Source organism: Mandrillus leucophaeus, unplaced genomic scaffold (assembly GCF_000951045.1).
Source record: "Mandrillus leucophaeus isolate KB7577 unplaced genomic scaffold, Mleu.le_1.0 Scaffold572, whole genome shotgun sequence".
Classification (NCBI taxonomy): Eukaryota; Metazoa; Chordata; class Mammalia; order Primates; family Cercopithecidae; genus Mandrillus; species Mandrillus leucophaeus.
In genome coordinates, this window is record NW_012106164.1 from 1,331,880 (window position 1) to 1,347,613 (window position 15,734).

Below are 15,734 nucleotides of genomic sequence, written 5' to 3' on the forward strand. Positions count from 1 at the left end.
CCGCCTCCCAGGTTCACGCCATTCTCCTGCCTCAGCCTCCCGAGTAGCTGGGACTACAGGCGCCCGCCACCATACCTGGCTAATTTTTTGTATTTTTATCCAGGTTGGACTGACATTTCCCAAAACAAGTGTCCCTCATTGTTGACGCCACTTTTAGTTGAGTTTCTCCCACTGGCAGCTGAAAGCATCCTAGCTTATATATCAATGTAACAAAAACTTTGGTCTGTACCAAATAGACCAGGGGATCCCAATGACAATGACAATAACAATCCCCTCCTCCATTCATAGCCGAAACAATGTCACGTTTAGCATTTTGGATTTTCATGCAACAACCTCATCAGGTTGACATGACAGCTATCTGCATCTCTGATTTAGAGATTAATAAACCAAATCCAAATCAAAGAGTCTTGCCCAAGTTCAGTCAGCAGCAAGGTGACAAAACTGGGACTAGAACTGTGGTCCTAAGTCCAGTGTTCATTACAATATACCAAGACTCGTGTATGTGTGTGTGTGCGTGTGTCCACGTGTGCATGTGTGTGTGTGAGAGCGCGCGCGCGTGCAGGGGATGAGTTCCCTTCACAATGCGAGGAGTAGCCAGTCAGCGTCAGCCGGTGATGGAACCACCTGGTGAATTTCAGAGTTGATAATTCATCCAGTCCAGTGCCTGACTGGTTCCATGATGTGGTCAGTCAACTCCTATGTGGCAGATCTGCTGTCAGCCACATTGGAGAGTCAATTGTTAGAGAGACTTCATTCTCCCTCCTCCAGCTGCAATCTGCACTCCAAGATCTTGGCTGCCTCATTACCCCATGCCCAGACCATGCAATGTGATACATTACTGCTTACGGCTAGTTCCAGGAAAAGTTGGATGCTTCTCCTTGTCACAAAATGAGGACAGAGGAGCCGCACACGCGCACGCACGCACACACACACACCCCACTATGCCTCCCATCCAATAAGCCATTTCTGCAAAGAGCTTTTCAGATGCATTTCCAAGTGTCATCATGCTAGAGCTCCTTTTACAGTGACTATTGAGAACTGCAACTCTGGAATCAGCTGAAGCCTGACTGTGTGGCTCAAATCACTCTCTGAAAGTAACAACCCTGCCTTCCCCACAAGCCCTCCTTTTTCCAGGCCCAGCATTCTCATTTCCTCCAATCACTCCTCATCTGATACCCCTTTCATGTCTTCCATCATTGTCTTCTCCAAGGGCATTGCAGTCAGTACCCAACTACTGCCAAGTGACCACAGCAAAGCTCAAGGGTTTGGCTGGCATCTGGCTAGCACAGAGTTGAGCAAGACTATCACCTCCTCCCATATATAATCTATGCTCCTGTTAATGCAACCTGAGTGCATGTTAACTTTTTTTGGCAGCCACACCACAACATTCACACTGAACTGATGACCATTAGAAACTCCTAAGATTTTCTCATGTGCCTCCCTCCTCTGGTGCAGTAAAGTTTTGTCCCCCTGAGTGGAGCCCTTATTAAGTATCATCTATCCTTGGCTGAGCGTGGTGGCTCACGCCTGGAATCCCAACACTTTGGGAGGCCGAAGTGGGCAGATCACGAGGTCAGGAGATCGAGGCCATCCTGGCTAACGCGGTGAAACCCCGTCTCTACTAAAAATACAAAAAATTATCCAGGCGTGGTGGCAGGCGCCTGTAGTCCCAGCTACTCGGGAGGCTGAGGCAGGAGAATGGCATGAACTCAGGAGGCGGGGCTTGCAGTGAGCTGAGATTGCACCACTGCACTCCAGCCTGGGCGACAGAGCAAGACTCCATTAAAAAGAAAAGAAAGTATCATCTATCCTTTTAGCCTATCTGGATTAATGCTTATTGAATATGTTTCCCTTGTCTTTGTGGCTTACGGGCCTGTGACTGCATGACCTTGTTAAGGCATGAAACATGCTGATAAATAGTGTTGCTCTGAGGAGTTTCAGGGTGATTTGTGCCAACTTGTCAGCATTGTTTTCTAATAACAAGGGACTAACAATTTGTACCTGGCTTTCATGAGACCCATGGAGGGAACTGCCACTGGCGCTGGTTTCATAGCAAGAATATACCTAAAATGACCAAACGGGAATGAAAAACTTCAGGTGAGACTCCATTTGGGACTCCTGGGTTCTGGGTATTCCATCTGTGGCTTCTGATCCGAGCGAAGAAGTGCATATTGGTATGGCCTTTCAAGGGAAGGACAATGGGGGCTCGTGCCTGGCCTCTCCAGACCCCTTGCTATGAGATGGTCTTTAGCTGTGAAGCAGATTCTTACGTTAATGCAGTTGGAATGTTGTGCCCTTTTCCTGAAAGAACTGTAGGTGTGTACACATTGTCGTTTTGAGTCCTACCAGTCTTCTTTCAGTGGAGCCCTAATTGCTATCCTTAGGGCAGGATCCTACCACAGCCTCAGGTGTTTACACAAGCAAAAGGGATATGACAGGCTGAGTGCAGTGGCTCATGCCTGTAATCCCAGCACTTTGGGAGGCTGAGGCAGGTGGATCACTTGAGGTCAGGATTTCGAGACCAGCCTGGCTAACCTGGCAAAACCCCATCTCTACTAAAAATACAAAAATTAGCCGGGCAATGGTGGTGCATGCCTGTAATCCCAGCTACTTAGAAGGCTGAGGCAGGAGAATCTCTTGAACCCGGGAGGCGGAGGTTGCAGTGAGCCAAGATCATGCCACTGCACTCCAACTTGGGTGACAGCACAAGACTCTGTCTCAAAATATTTTTTAAAAAACTTTTTAAAAGGGAGATGACAATAAATACTCTAATAGGTGATCGGAGATGGGTGATACCACTCCTCTCGCTCTTAGATTGGGTAATGTATTCATTGAGGGGTATTTCACCCCATCTTTTCTGCATTTTTTTCCAACCAGATTCTTATTTAGGGTCTCACCTATCTAGATATCTAGAAAGAGTTATGATTTCATATGAAGCCTGTTGCCTGAGGCTGGTTGCAGGGTGCGGCCAAGTTGACACACACAGTGCCACCTTAGAGTAGCCACAGCACCTGGAGAGACAGACTCCCTTTACCTCTGTAAGCCTTTTCCTCACCTATGAAATTGGAGAAACTGACATGCACGTCCGTGGTAATACTCATTTCTCCCAACTTCACCAATCCCTGGAAGGTGAGCTATCAGGTCAAATCCAGATGATCTTGGCACAATATGCCCCTCAAGCTAATGAGATCTTCTCTAGTTGCCTTGGACTGCAAAAGCCCTTTCCTCCTCTCTTGCCGCCTTTGTGGTCAATGTGGATAGTAGCTAATAGCAGGCTACCTGGTGCAAATCCCAGTTTCCATCTCTGGCTCTATGGTCTTGGGTGTGTTGTCTAACTCTTTGTATCCAAGTTTCTCCACCTTTTGAATTCTGATAATAATAGCATCCTCATCTTTTGCATTGATACCTTAATAATAATATCTACCTTGTGCCTAGGATTTGACAATTAAGTAAGCTAATGTATATAAAGCACTTAGAACAGTATCTAGTGCATGGAAAAAGTAAAATAAATATAGGTTGTATTTATTACTACTATCGTTATTTTTGTTTTCTCAGATGGTTTAGGTGCCAGTGGCTTCTGAATAAAACAGCATTCTTGAAGTGAACAGCAGATGAGGACGTGAAATATTATGCCAAAGCTGTTCTTTTTCCTGGATGAAAATCTCTCTGAGAATCATTTGCTCTTAACTTTGGTATCCTGGGGACTGCTGCCTTATCCCAGGAAGCCACCCAGAGTCTTGGATATGTGGGATCCTTGGGACTTCATGGTAAATCTGCTCTAGTCCCACAGGTTAGGAAAATGAAGCCCAGGACATCTGGGAGCCCCCAGCACTTCCACAGAAATGGACCAAAATGCCTTCTCCAGTGGGAGAAACCTGGAATAAGCTCAAGAGGACAGACGGCTGAATTTTCAAAAATCGTGTGAGCTGCTGTTAAACAAGCCATTATTAAAACTTTAATTGTATAAACTTACAATTAGGTGAGTTATATTAAAAGTAAAAGTGATAAAGTACCCCAAACTCATCTCTTTCAAGTTATTTTACTGTTTTCTATACGCTTGAAGTTATTTACATTTATTGTAAGTGTGGGGGGTGGAAATTCAATATAATGATATGCTACCAAGCACCTCTTCTCAACTTGGTGTTTAGTGATATCACCAAGGTAGCTTCAAACAGGCTGTGATGGGAGTATTTACACCTCAGAAATTAGCAAATGCTATTAATTAGGGCTCTTTTCCCCCAGAGACCCTGGTGTTAAACATTTATTAGCAGCCGGGTGCAACGGCTCACGCCTGTAATCCTAGCACTTTGGGAGGCCGAGGTGGGTGGATCACCTGAGGTCAGGAGTTTGAGACCAGCCTGGCCAACATGGAGAATTCCCGTCTCTAACAAAAATACAAAATTAGCCAGGCGTGGTGGCGCATGCCTGTAGTCCTAGCTACGTGGGAGGCTGAGGCAGGAGAATCGCTTGAACCTGGGAGGTGAAGGTTGTCGTGAGTCAAGATTGCGCCATTGCACTCCAGCCTGGGCAGCAAGAGCGAAACTCTGTCTAAAAACATGTATTAGCTCATGCTGCCGTCTCTTACCTAGGCCAGTACTATGGACAATTCAGAAGCAGCTCCCTCCCTCCTTCTCCACTGGATCTACAGTCGAATCCCTTGAGCATAGACCCAGATCTTGCTTAATTTGGGGTCATCATTTGGTGCTGTGGCCTCCTCAAAACGTCCTTCTTCTACAAAATCACACATTCCAGCTACACTCAGCTCCTTGCAGTTTCTTAAATAAAATACAGGTTTTCCCATTGTTTTGGTGCTTTGCATATTAAGTTCCTTCTTTGGCCAGGGTAGGGGGAATGTTTTTTCTCTCCTTTTCTAGATCTTTATTCTGCAAGAGTCAGAAAGTATCTCCTCTGGGGAACCTTTCTTAAATCCCCCACACCTGCCTCATCCCACCCCGCTGCAGGCTGCGTATAGCCATGTGCTGGTAAATATTTAACAGCCAACTTTCGGAAAAGGGAGGGGGAAAGTCCTGATTTTTAGCATCTGCCAATTTCCATGGTGTAAAGATGTCCATCGTGGCCAATTTTGAGCTAACAACATGCAGTTTTTGAGTATAAATTTGGGAAGAAGCATGCCAGCTGGTCTGGGCCAATTCCAGCGCATCACTGACTGGATCAGATGTCTTTTCTGTCTCACAGCAGCCACACCCCCATACAGCCCCCATAATACAGTGCCATGCCAAGCCATGTTGGAGCCTGAGGCAAAAGGAAAAATTAATAACACTGATCCTGTCTTCATTTAAAAGTTTGATCTCAGCCGGGCACGGTGGCTCATGCCTGTAATCCCAGCACTTTTGGAGGCCAAGGCGGGTGGATCACTTGAGGTCAGGAGTTTGAGACCAGCCTGTCCAACATGGTGAAACCCTGTCTCTACTGAAAATACAAAGAATTAGCCGGGCGTAGTGGCAGGAACCTGTAATCCCGGCTCCTTGTGAGGCTGGGGCAGGAGAATCGCTTGAACCTGAGAGGCGGAGGTTGCAGTGATCCGAACTCGCACCATTGCACTCCAGTCTGGGAAACAAAAGTGAAACTCCATCTAAAAAAAAAAAAAAAGACATTAAAATATTATTTATCTTGTTTACTGAGATTTTGGCACTACACTGAATTTGTCCCTGAGATGAGTGTCTTATTCACCTCTTCTTGTCCTGGTCCTGACCTAATAGCGCATATCACACTGTTACAATTAATTTCAGTGTAGCTATCTCCCCCACCAGCTTGTGAAATTTGAAGTCAGGAATCCATTTCTGTGTTCCTAGGACTTGGCACACAGTAGGTGCTTAACAACTATTGTCCAGTGAGGAAGTGGATGAGTAGATGGATGAACCAATCACCCAGTTTCTTTGCCCACAAAATAAGACACACTGATGAAAGTCATCCTTGGCTATTAACCAGGGAGAGGTGTTAGTTTTTGAGGTTTAGCTCTTCCAGTTCAGCAAAGATTACTCTGCTTCTGACCCATGGAAGCCAGCTCCTGTGCTGGGCATTTTGACCAGGGCTGATCTGCAGATGCCTCCAGCCTGGGGAAACAATGAAGCGAAACTGAGTCTGGAAAGTGGAGACTCCACCTGGACCAGGGGTGGGAAGTCACAGAGAGGCAGCCATCCCTGAGCCCCCAGGCCTCAGGAGGTGACAGAGCTCCTGTCTCTAGATGGGTCTTAGGAGATTTCCATTTGGCAGGGGAAATAGAAAGGAGATCCAAGCACTAGAAACTTCAGGATGGCTTCCAAATGTAAAATTTGATGGGTCATCTGCCATCTGAGGGTACCAGGACTTGTTTCTGTGTGTGGCCACTTCCTCACTCTGAAGACCACCAAAAAAGAGGTTGTCTGGAGATATGGCATCATAGGCTTTGCAGACATCTCACTGGACTCTGGTCTGCGTGGGTGTGGACGTTAAGAGGCTCTGTTTACATAAGATTGGCCATGACATCTGTTTTTTAAGCACTTGATATCTGTTGGGCCTCCTGTAAAGAGCTTTGCACATATTAGCTCATTGATTACTCACGAAATCCTCAGATGTAGACATTATTCTGCTTCTTTTACAGATGAGAAACAGAGAAACTGGCAACCTGCCCAAGGTCTCACAGCTGGTAACTGATGGAACTGAAACACTAACCTAGAACCATCTGATTCTACAGCCCATGAGCTTAACCACTGTACGCAACGAAAAGGAATTTCGAAGATGGGCCCCTTTCCAGCACTGGTGTCTGTAAACAGCAAAAATAGAGGTGGGAGTTGGCAGATGTGGTCATTTTTGTCCTTCTCTGAGCTGGCCTTGTCCATCACAGAAGCCCCCAGGGTCTCTCTCCTCCCACCACCCACCCACTTCTCCAGCCAGTGTTCACAGGGGAGTTCAATGTCTCTAAAGGGAAATTCTTCCACTCAAAGACACTCTTGGAGGAGTCAGGAGAGAAGGAAGGGAAGAAGCAGTGAGCACCTCTCATCTGCCAGGCTCTATGCACACATTAGGGGTCCTTCTCACCCCAGGATGAGGGGGTAGGTCTTTTTCTCATGCCTATTTTAAAGGCTTGCATTGTTCAATATAGTAGCCACTTAGCTACATGTAGCTATTTAAATTTCAATTCCTGAAAATTAAAAAAAAAAATAGAAATTAAGTTTCCAAGTTGCACTAGCCAGATTATAAGTACTCAATAGTCCTGGTAGCTACCGTGCATATGGTACAGATATAGAACCTTTCCATCCTTGCAGAAAGTTCTACTGGCCAGCCCTGCACTGAGGAAGAAGAGGACTGTGGGAAGAGGACTCAGAATGACTTGCCTAGAGCCACACAGTGAGTTGTAAACAGACCTGGGATGGGACTCATGTTTCTTGCTTCCAAAGCCTCTACTCCCAGAGCTTGGAATATATTTGCCACCGCCTGGCCCCAGAACAAGGAGGATTGTTTGCCTGGGATGGTAGGTCGACTTGGGAAACCAAATAAGAGATCAGAAGACTGCGGGTGAATACCAAAGTGGAGGAAAGGAGCCAGCTGTTCTTGAGGATTATTTTTATCCTGCCCAGATATCCTAGGGAGCTTCCCCCCTCCTCCCTTTAAGCTATTTTTATCTCAAGAGCTGGAATTGAAACACTGTCTCCCTTGGATGGACAGAGGGATCCACTAACACATCATCATTCTAGCACCAGGACCCCCACCCCACGCGCCCCTACGCTTGCTTGACAATTTCCAAGGAGGGTTCATATCCATTCTCGAATGCTATTCTCATGCCAGTTCATGAGGCCACAGGGATAGATGGGGAGTACAAGCCCCATACGGCAGCTGGGAAAACTGAGGCTTAAATGGGTGCAGTGAGCTCTTTCAACAGCTCATATGTGTTAGAGCTGGGATTTAAACTCAGGCTTAGGTAGGTCCCTCCTTTCAGGGTGGGGAGTGAATTTCACAGGATGGGTGTCTGTCTGTCGAGTGATGGAAAACAGCCTGGTTTGTTTGCTGAACCTCACATCACCCCTTTCTGGCTGAGAGGGCAGATTGCTTGACATCCTTGAGTTTCTCTCTCCGGGTCCACAAGGCAGAGAATTCTAATCTTTCTCTTGCCTCCTCCACAGTCTTACTGGAAGTCTGGCCAGTGAAAAAGCTTTTGGTAAATTGAAAAAACACCCAACACCCAGAAAAAGACTTTTATTACTATCATTATCGCCCTCAACTTCACTCTAAGCTGTAATCCATAATTGCATATATCTGTACTTGTATGCAGTCTCCATCCCTTTCCCCTCTTTGGGCCTCAGTTTCCCTGCCTGCAACCTGAGTAGTTTGGCCCAGGGAATCTCCATGGGGCCTTCCTTCCAGCTCCGGCTTACCATTTCTATGACCCATTCATTCGGTCAACAAGTGTTTATTGAGTTCGAGCAGCTTGACACGGTGGGGAAATGAAGGACCGGCCTCTCCAGAAGGCTCTCTGTCCAGGCTGTTTCAGCCACATACGCAAATTTCCTTGTGTTTTCAAAAGACAAATTATGGGAAACATGTTATTCACCAAAACACACTCGCCCCATCTCTCAGGGAGAAAAAAAAAATCCCTTCAGTCCCATCAAGAATTAAGCTAACATTGGGTAGAAACTCACCCTTGTTCCTCTGGGCATCTTTCCAGAGGCTCACGTCCGTGTTAAAAAAGGGGAAACTGTACGTGGCCGTGTCTCTCTGGGGCTTCTGTAGGCCTGGTAAACAACCTGTGTTTGTCCCAGCTTCTGCCATCCTAAGAGGTCAGCCATAGCCAGGGGAAAAAAAGCCCCGTTCTATGCTCAGCCTGTCCCCAGAGTGAGAAAAATTGTCCATAAATATTTTCATCTTCATGATTACCAAGGGAGTTGAGAGGAAGGCTTTGATTCTCCAAGACCCTGGACCCCTCCCTTCCTCTGGGGACCCTGTGGTCAAAGCTGACCTGGGAGTCCCATCTCTCACCCCCAAATTATAGGCTGCTGCCCATGCCGCCTGCCCCCAGGCGGTGGTGGGATTAGAGGTGGGACCACACTGTACCACCCCGGCCAGCCTCAGAACTGCTGGAATAGCCTCTCCCAGGCAGCTGGTTTCCTGCCCAGAGCTGGGTGGTCAAGGCAAAGGCAGGGAGGACCCTGAGATGGCCTTTGGGAGTGGAAGATTGTGCTGGGGGCAGGGAGAGGGTCCCAGGATGGGGGCTGGAAAGAGGCCTGGCGTTGCCATCTGGATCTTGAGTTGCTCTGCTCATCAAGGCCACGCAGAAGAGGCCCCGAGAGCACTGCTGACCTGGGAAGGGGTTTATGGCCCAGCAGATCCTTGGAGATTAATGGATTTGCAAGATCCAAAGGAAGAACAGCCAACAGAGGAATTTCAGTGATAGCCGCTGACAAAGACATTCGGGGTCAGGAATCTTGACCCAGAACTCCTAAAATCATCCCACACAGAAACCTCCTGTGTCCTGTCCTTCCTTGCTATAACCTCCTTGCTCTACCTTCTGGGAATTTCTAAAAGGGAGTGTTGCATCAGGGTGTCGATCCGACTTGAGAATCTTTAAGGGTCATCCAAGTACAAGGTTCTATGGAGTCTGTGGTTCCTAGATCACTTGAGCCATAAAATTTTATGCCAAAAGTGCTAGACTTCTAATGCCTTTTGATGCCAGAGTTCAGAAGCTCAGAAACCCTGGAATCCTGCCTGGTACTGATTTTCAGCTTCTATGATCCCGTGCTTCTGAGGCTAGGATTTCTGTGATCCTTCAACTCTGTGACCTATTTCAAGGCAGACAGGGATCTTGCACAAGGGGGCGTTCATTCCCGGCAGGGATTACGTGTGGAGGAGCCCCGTGTGGCCAGCTGACTGCTCCTCCAGCTATCATGGGCAGCATTCCATGGCCCAAGGCTCCCAGAGCCCAGCTCACCTCCTGACATTTTTTGGCCAGATACTCACTTGGCCCTCACCTAGCCCTGAGCAGCTCCCCCTAGCCCGCATCACCAGGTGTGGGCTAGGATGCTGCAGCAGCTGGCACCAATGCCTTGGCCTCTCTCTCTCAGCGTCCACTCCTATGGGCCAGGAGAAAGGAGGCAGTAAGTATGTCCCCTTGGGCTGTAAGGTCCCCCCAGGGAACTCAGAATCCAAGAAAGTAGAAAAGGTGGGCTTGTCCCTGGACCCAGTCCTAACTGCTTTCATCCTGATGGACCCAGTGAGCACCAGAATAGCCATATCTGGGTGATTCAGAGGCCCTTTCGGCCTCAAAATTGTCAGTCCATGGCCTACCTCTGTTGGAAATCCCATGTAGAGGAGGTGTTCCTTTAGGTGAAGGTCTCTGGAAAGACCCTAATGTGCTGCAGGGCAGACAGGGACTCTCCATTCTTTTTTCATTATCTTATCCATATATTCAACATGCCTGAGAGCTAAATCTCAGCCCAAAACTCAAGGTACATGAAATATGACCTTCCTTTACTTCCTGCGGATAAACTAGAAATTCCATTTTGAGTTTACTTATCACCATGCTGGAGGAAATTCATCTTGGTCAGTATGGAGATGCCCTTACAGCCCCTTGCCCTGGTTATGCAAAAGTCCTGGGGTCTTATGCAGCATAGCACATTCTGAGAAGTTTCTCTGTCCTTCTGTCCCCATCTGTGGCCCCTGAGGTGCTCACTGGGCCAGATGTCCCTTTATGTCCAGTGACCTGGTGACATGCCTTGGACATGGGAAGCTCTACTGAAGCTAGAATGTCAATATGTTGGGTCTAGCCTGCCTAGGAATGCCATGGAACATCCCCTCCTCTCCTGAGGTTTTATCTGAACCCCACGAATCTAAGGACCTGCCACCTTCCCTCTTCTCCTTGCTTCAGAGGTGCTCTGCCTCTCTTCTTCCCCTCTGGGACCCTCATCCTCTCACTGAGCTCAGAAAAGACTTAACATCACACAGCTTTGGCTTTCAGCTCTTTCCAAACTCCAGCAACCAGAACATCTAAAGAGCTGACCACCTGCTGGCATTGGGGATGCAGGAAGCTGCACACAGATGAGCACCCACAGTCATCACCCCATACACAGTGATTTGCACATTATCTTGGGAGAGTTCTTGGAGCAGCTGCCTGGCTCCCTGCTGACAATGACACAAGTTGGGCCCTGGAGGAATGGGGCACAGCATGTGTGTTATGCCCTTCTTGCATTGCTATAAAGAAATGCCGAAGACCGGGTCATCTAAAAAGAACAGAGGCTTAATTGGCTCACGGTTCTGCAGGCTGTACAAGAATCATGATGCCAGCATCTGCTCGGCTTCCAGGGAGACCTCAGGAAGCTTTTACTCCAGTAGAAGGCAAACCCGGAGCAGGCACATGTCATGGCGAAAGCAGGGGCAAGAGAGAGAGTGGGGGGTGAGGTGCCACATACTTATAAACAACCAGAACTTGTGAGAACTCACTCACTCACTATTGTGAGGACACACTGAGCCATGAAAGATCTTCCCCTGTGACTGAAACACCTCCCACGAGGCCCCACCTCCAATGCTGGGGATTACATGAGATTTATGAGATTTGGAGGCGACATCCAAACTGTATCAGCAGGGGGATAGGTTGTGGGGTCAAGAAGGAGGTAATAAGATCTGAGTACTGGGGCCCTTGGAGATATTAAAGTTGGGTGTAGCCAGGTGCAGTGGCTCATGTCTGTAATCCCAGCACGTTGGGAGGCCAAGGTGGGAGGATTGCTTGAGCCCAGGAGTTTGAGACCAGCCTGGGGAACACAGTGAGACCTTCATCTCTTAAAAAAAAAAATTAGAAATTAGCAATGTATGGTGGGCACGTGTCTGTAGTCCCAGCTACTTGGGAGGCTGAGGTGGGAGGATTTCTTGATCGTGGGAGGTCAAGGCTGCAGTAAGCCATGATTGCACCACTACACTCCAGCCTGGGTGACAGAGTGAGACCCACCAAAAATAAATAAATAGCTGGGTGTAGCAATACTGGCAGGGTGGGGTCTGGAAAGAAGATGGCATTTGAGGAGATGGCTAGACTTGACTAGCTCAGCCATCCCCAGGGCTCTGCCTGCAGCCTTAGGAAAGGGCCCAACAACTGCTAGGGAGAGAGAAGGCCACACCTTCCGAGGCGTGGGAGGTGAGGGGTGGGAGACAGGGTCTGCCAGCTGTGCAAAACAGAGTTGGGAGCCCTGGTTTCTGGCCCTGGGTTTGCCATAACTCACTATGCAACCTTAAGCAAGTTCTCTCTCTGGGCTTGGCTCCATCTGTGAATAAGTGCATCGGTCGGGATGGTACACAGGCTTTCCCCTCCTGTACAGTTGGGTCCTGAATACCTGATGCCCATTACTGCATATCTATCTCCAGCTGGCTGTCTGGTACCATCCTTGACTTTGGTCTTTGTTGAGTCCCTCCTGCCATCTTTAATAGGTCGACCAAGGGCTGTTGTCTAAGTGGAGTTTGGTCTGGAATCACAGCTCCAAGATGGCTGGGGATGGAGTGGAGCACACATCCACTGGAAGCGGCTGCACCTCTTGGCTCTTTTTGTCCCAGCTGCAGGGGCCAGCTTGGCAGCCTCTCCCCTCACACACATAAGCCTCTGACATGCACACACACATGCAAACGTAGCTTGGCCCTCTGGAAGAGAATCAGCATTGCCTGGCAAGGAGGACAGCCAAGGAACCAATGCTGCAGAGCCTGGAGGGCTGCTCTCAAGGCCTCCTGTTACCCCATAGCCACAAAGGCCCCTGTGGTCCAGTCCCATCAGACCTTTATAGCCCTATGACTAGTGTCACTAGTCCCTGCCTGAAACCCAAGTTGCCCAGTCACACAGCATCAGGCCCAGCTGTGGGCAATAATGGGAAAGAAGGAAAGAAAGAGACAGAGCGACTGAGAGATAAAGACAGAGAGAGACAGAATTCGAGAGAGAGATGGAAGCAGAAAGGGAACCAGGAGAGAGAGAGAAGACAGAGATAAGGAGACAGAATCCTAGAGAAGAAAAGAGGAAGATGGAGAAAGAGAGAAAGAGGAGTTATACAGAATGGGACTGGGAGAAAGATAGCTTTGAAAGGGAGAAGAGACTGAAGGAGAAATGAAGGAGGCATGGACAAAGGAGAGAGAGAGAATACACGCGTGTGTGCGCACACACGCTCACACATACATTCTCATACACACTCATACATTCTAATACACATTCTCATACACACACACTCACACCCACATACATACATTCTCACACACACATGCACACTCACACACTCTAACACCCATATTCTTACATTCACACACACTCACACACTCCAAGCACAGACCCAGAGAGGAGATGGCAGACACTCCTCTAGCCAGGAGTGCCCTTCACACTCAGCCAGACCAGCCATGACCCTCACGGCCCCTCAGAGGCCCTCAGACGCTGAGAGCCTGGTTAGCTCTCACCAGCCAGGGGAACCTGGACATCACACCTGTGAATGAGACTCTTTCCCTTCAGCAGCTAGGGGTGAGGGTGTTCCCAGGCCTTGGAAGAGTCTGTCCAGCTGCCCCTGCCTCTGGCTTCTTGTCTGACAGCCCCTCCCCATCAGGCACAGTGTCCCGGCCCCACCTCAGGATTCCCGTGACAGAGGACTGGGCTGTGGCACAGGCAACACAGGGAGAAAGGCTGGAGGCCCAGCAGACTGGAATTGCTTTTTCTGGGGTGCATCCCAGCCAGAGATTCGAAGGTCCCAGGCTCTGGGACAAACAAGACAAAGAGACCCCTTAGGTCAGGACTCCTAGAAAGTTCCAGGCTCCATTCAACAAACATCTCCTGAATACATGCTAGAATCAGCCTGAGCAAGGCTACCCCCAGCTCTGTCATTTAGGCTTCAGCCCTCCAGAGCTTTGGGAACGTGGGCAGATTCTCTCACTAGGATGCTGCTCCCCGTACCTGCGTGCACCTGTGCCAAAGCGAATGTGCAGCTGCTGGTCTCCAGGTGATGCCTTGAGAGGCCAGTGCCTGGGGTGGGGATCAGAGGCCTGGCTGTGCCTGCTGTGCAGCTCATGCCACAAACTCACCTCTCCCCTGTCCCCTTCCCTCTCCTGCTCCCCTTTGCTGCCCTCACCCCTCTCAGATTTTGTCAACAAATCCCACACGTGGTGGGTCACGCCTGTAATCCCAGCACTTTGGATCGCTTGAGGCCAGGAGTTCAAGATTAGCCTGGGCAACATGGTAAAACCCCATCTCTACAAAAAACACAAAAATTAGCCAGGTGTGGTGGCACACACTTGTAGTCCCAGCTACGCAGGTGGCTAAGGTGGAGGATCGCTTGAGCCCGGGAGGTCGAGGCTGCAGTGAGCCATGATTGCACCACTGCACTCCAGCCTGGGCGACAGAGCAAGACCTTAAATCCCACACATCTGAATCTCTCTCTCTCTCTCTCTCTCCCCCCACTCCCCCACCCGCCGGCTTTGTTTCTAGGAAACTCAGTCAAAGATGACCACTGCTCAGCTTCAGTTCTTTCTGAAAACAGGGGTACTAAGGCTGACTCCTCAGGGCTGTTTCGATCATTAAATGGAAGGGGGCATGCAAACCACTTGATATGGGGCATGTCTGGCACCGAGGAAGCCCCTGATACATGCCAGTTGTCATCACCATCATCATTGTCATTATCACCACCAGCATCACCATTGCCTTCATCACCATTCTTATCATCACCATCATCGTCACCACTACAGAGGGACGTGGGGAAGGAGGGATAGTGAGCCCAGGCAGGCCCTTCTTCTGTCCCATGCTCTATCTCTGGCACAGTCATCTCCCATGAGCTTCATGCCCCTCCATCCAACTCCCCTTGGTCCTCCACAGCTGTCCTCTGGACACATCAAACTCAACCTGTTGAAGACTAAAACTGTCATGTCCTCATACCCTAAACTTGCTCCCTCTCCAGGGTGTCCCTCCCACCTTCTGGCATAACCATTTTACAAGACAGAAATCTAGAAATCATCCTGGATGTTCTCCTTTGTCATGAAAAGTTACCAGTCACAGTGATCTTCCTGTCCCCAAGGAGAATAAACATTATGCCATTTGTTTACATTTGTAATGACAAGGACAGAGTCTGGAGTAGAGGTGACACTCAAGACATATTTGCTGAATGGATGAATGGGAAGCTTCAACAAGGAAGGACATTACTCGCCTAAAGACACACAAAGCATGGTGGATACAGGACCTCAGACCCAGGGCCTCTCCCCTCGCAGGTTTCTGTGCATAGAGCAGGCAGCAGAGCCGTGGTGAGCCAGCCTGAGGCCCCTTTCCGGACAGTGACTTTCCGGACAGTGACTCTCCGGAAAGAGGACCTCCATCCTGGGCCCTTTGAGTCTCTGGGAAGAACACCTTCCTCCTTCCTCCCAGCCCCGCCTCCTCCACTTGCCCCCTGGAAATACAGAAGTAACGAGCAGCACCAGGAGAGGTCCCAGGATGCTCAGAGACTCTTTTGAGGTGCTGGCGATAGGCCTCTGGGAGCTTCCACACGCTTCTGAGTCATCTGTCCAGGTACTAGCCACACGGCAGGCTCGCCAGAGGATAAGGTATCTCCTTCTCTCCTTGGGGCAGATAAGCAGCTGCTGACCTTGCCTCACTGGCTTTCAGGACTGGAGGGACCTGGGCCACTTTCTGTCACCCATATGTGAAGATGGAGGCCCAATGGGCTTGCTCAAGGTCCCCTGTGGTTTATCAGCCACACCTCCCGAAGTCAGAAATAATAGTCACTGCCATAGTATATTTGCTTAGCCCT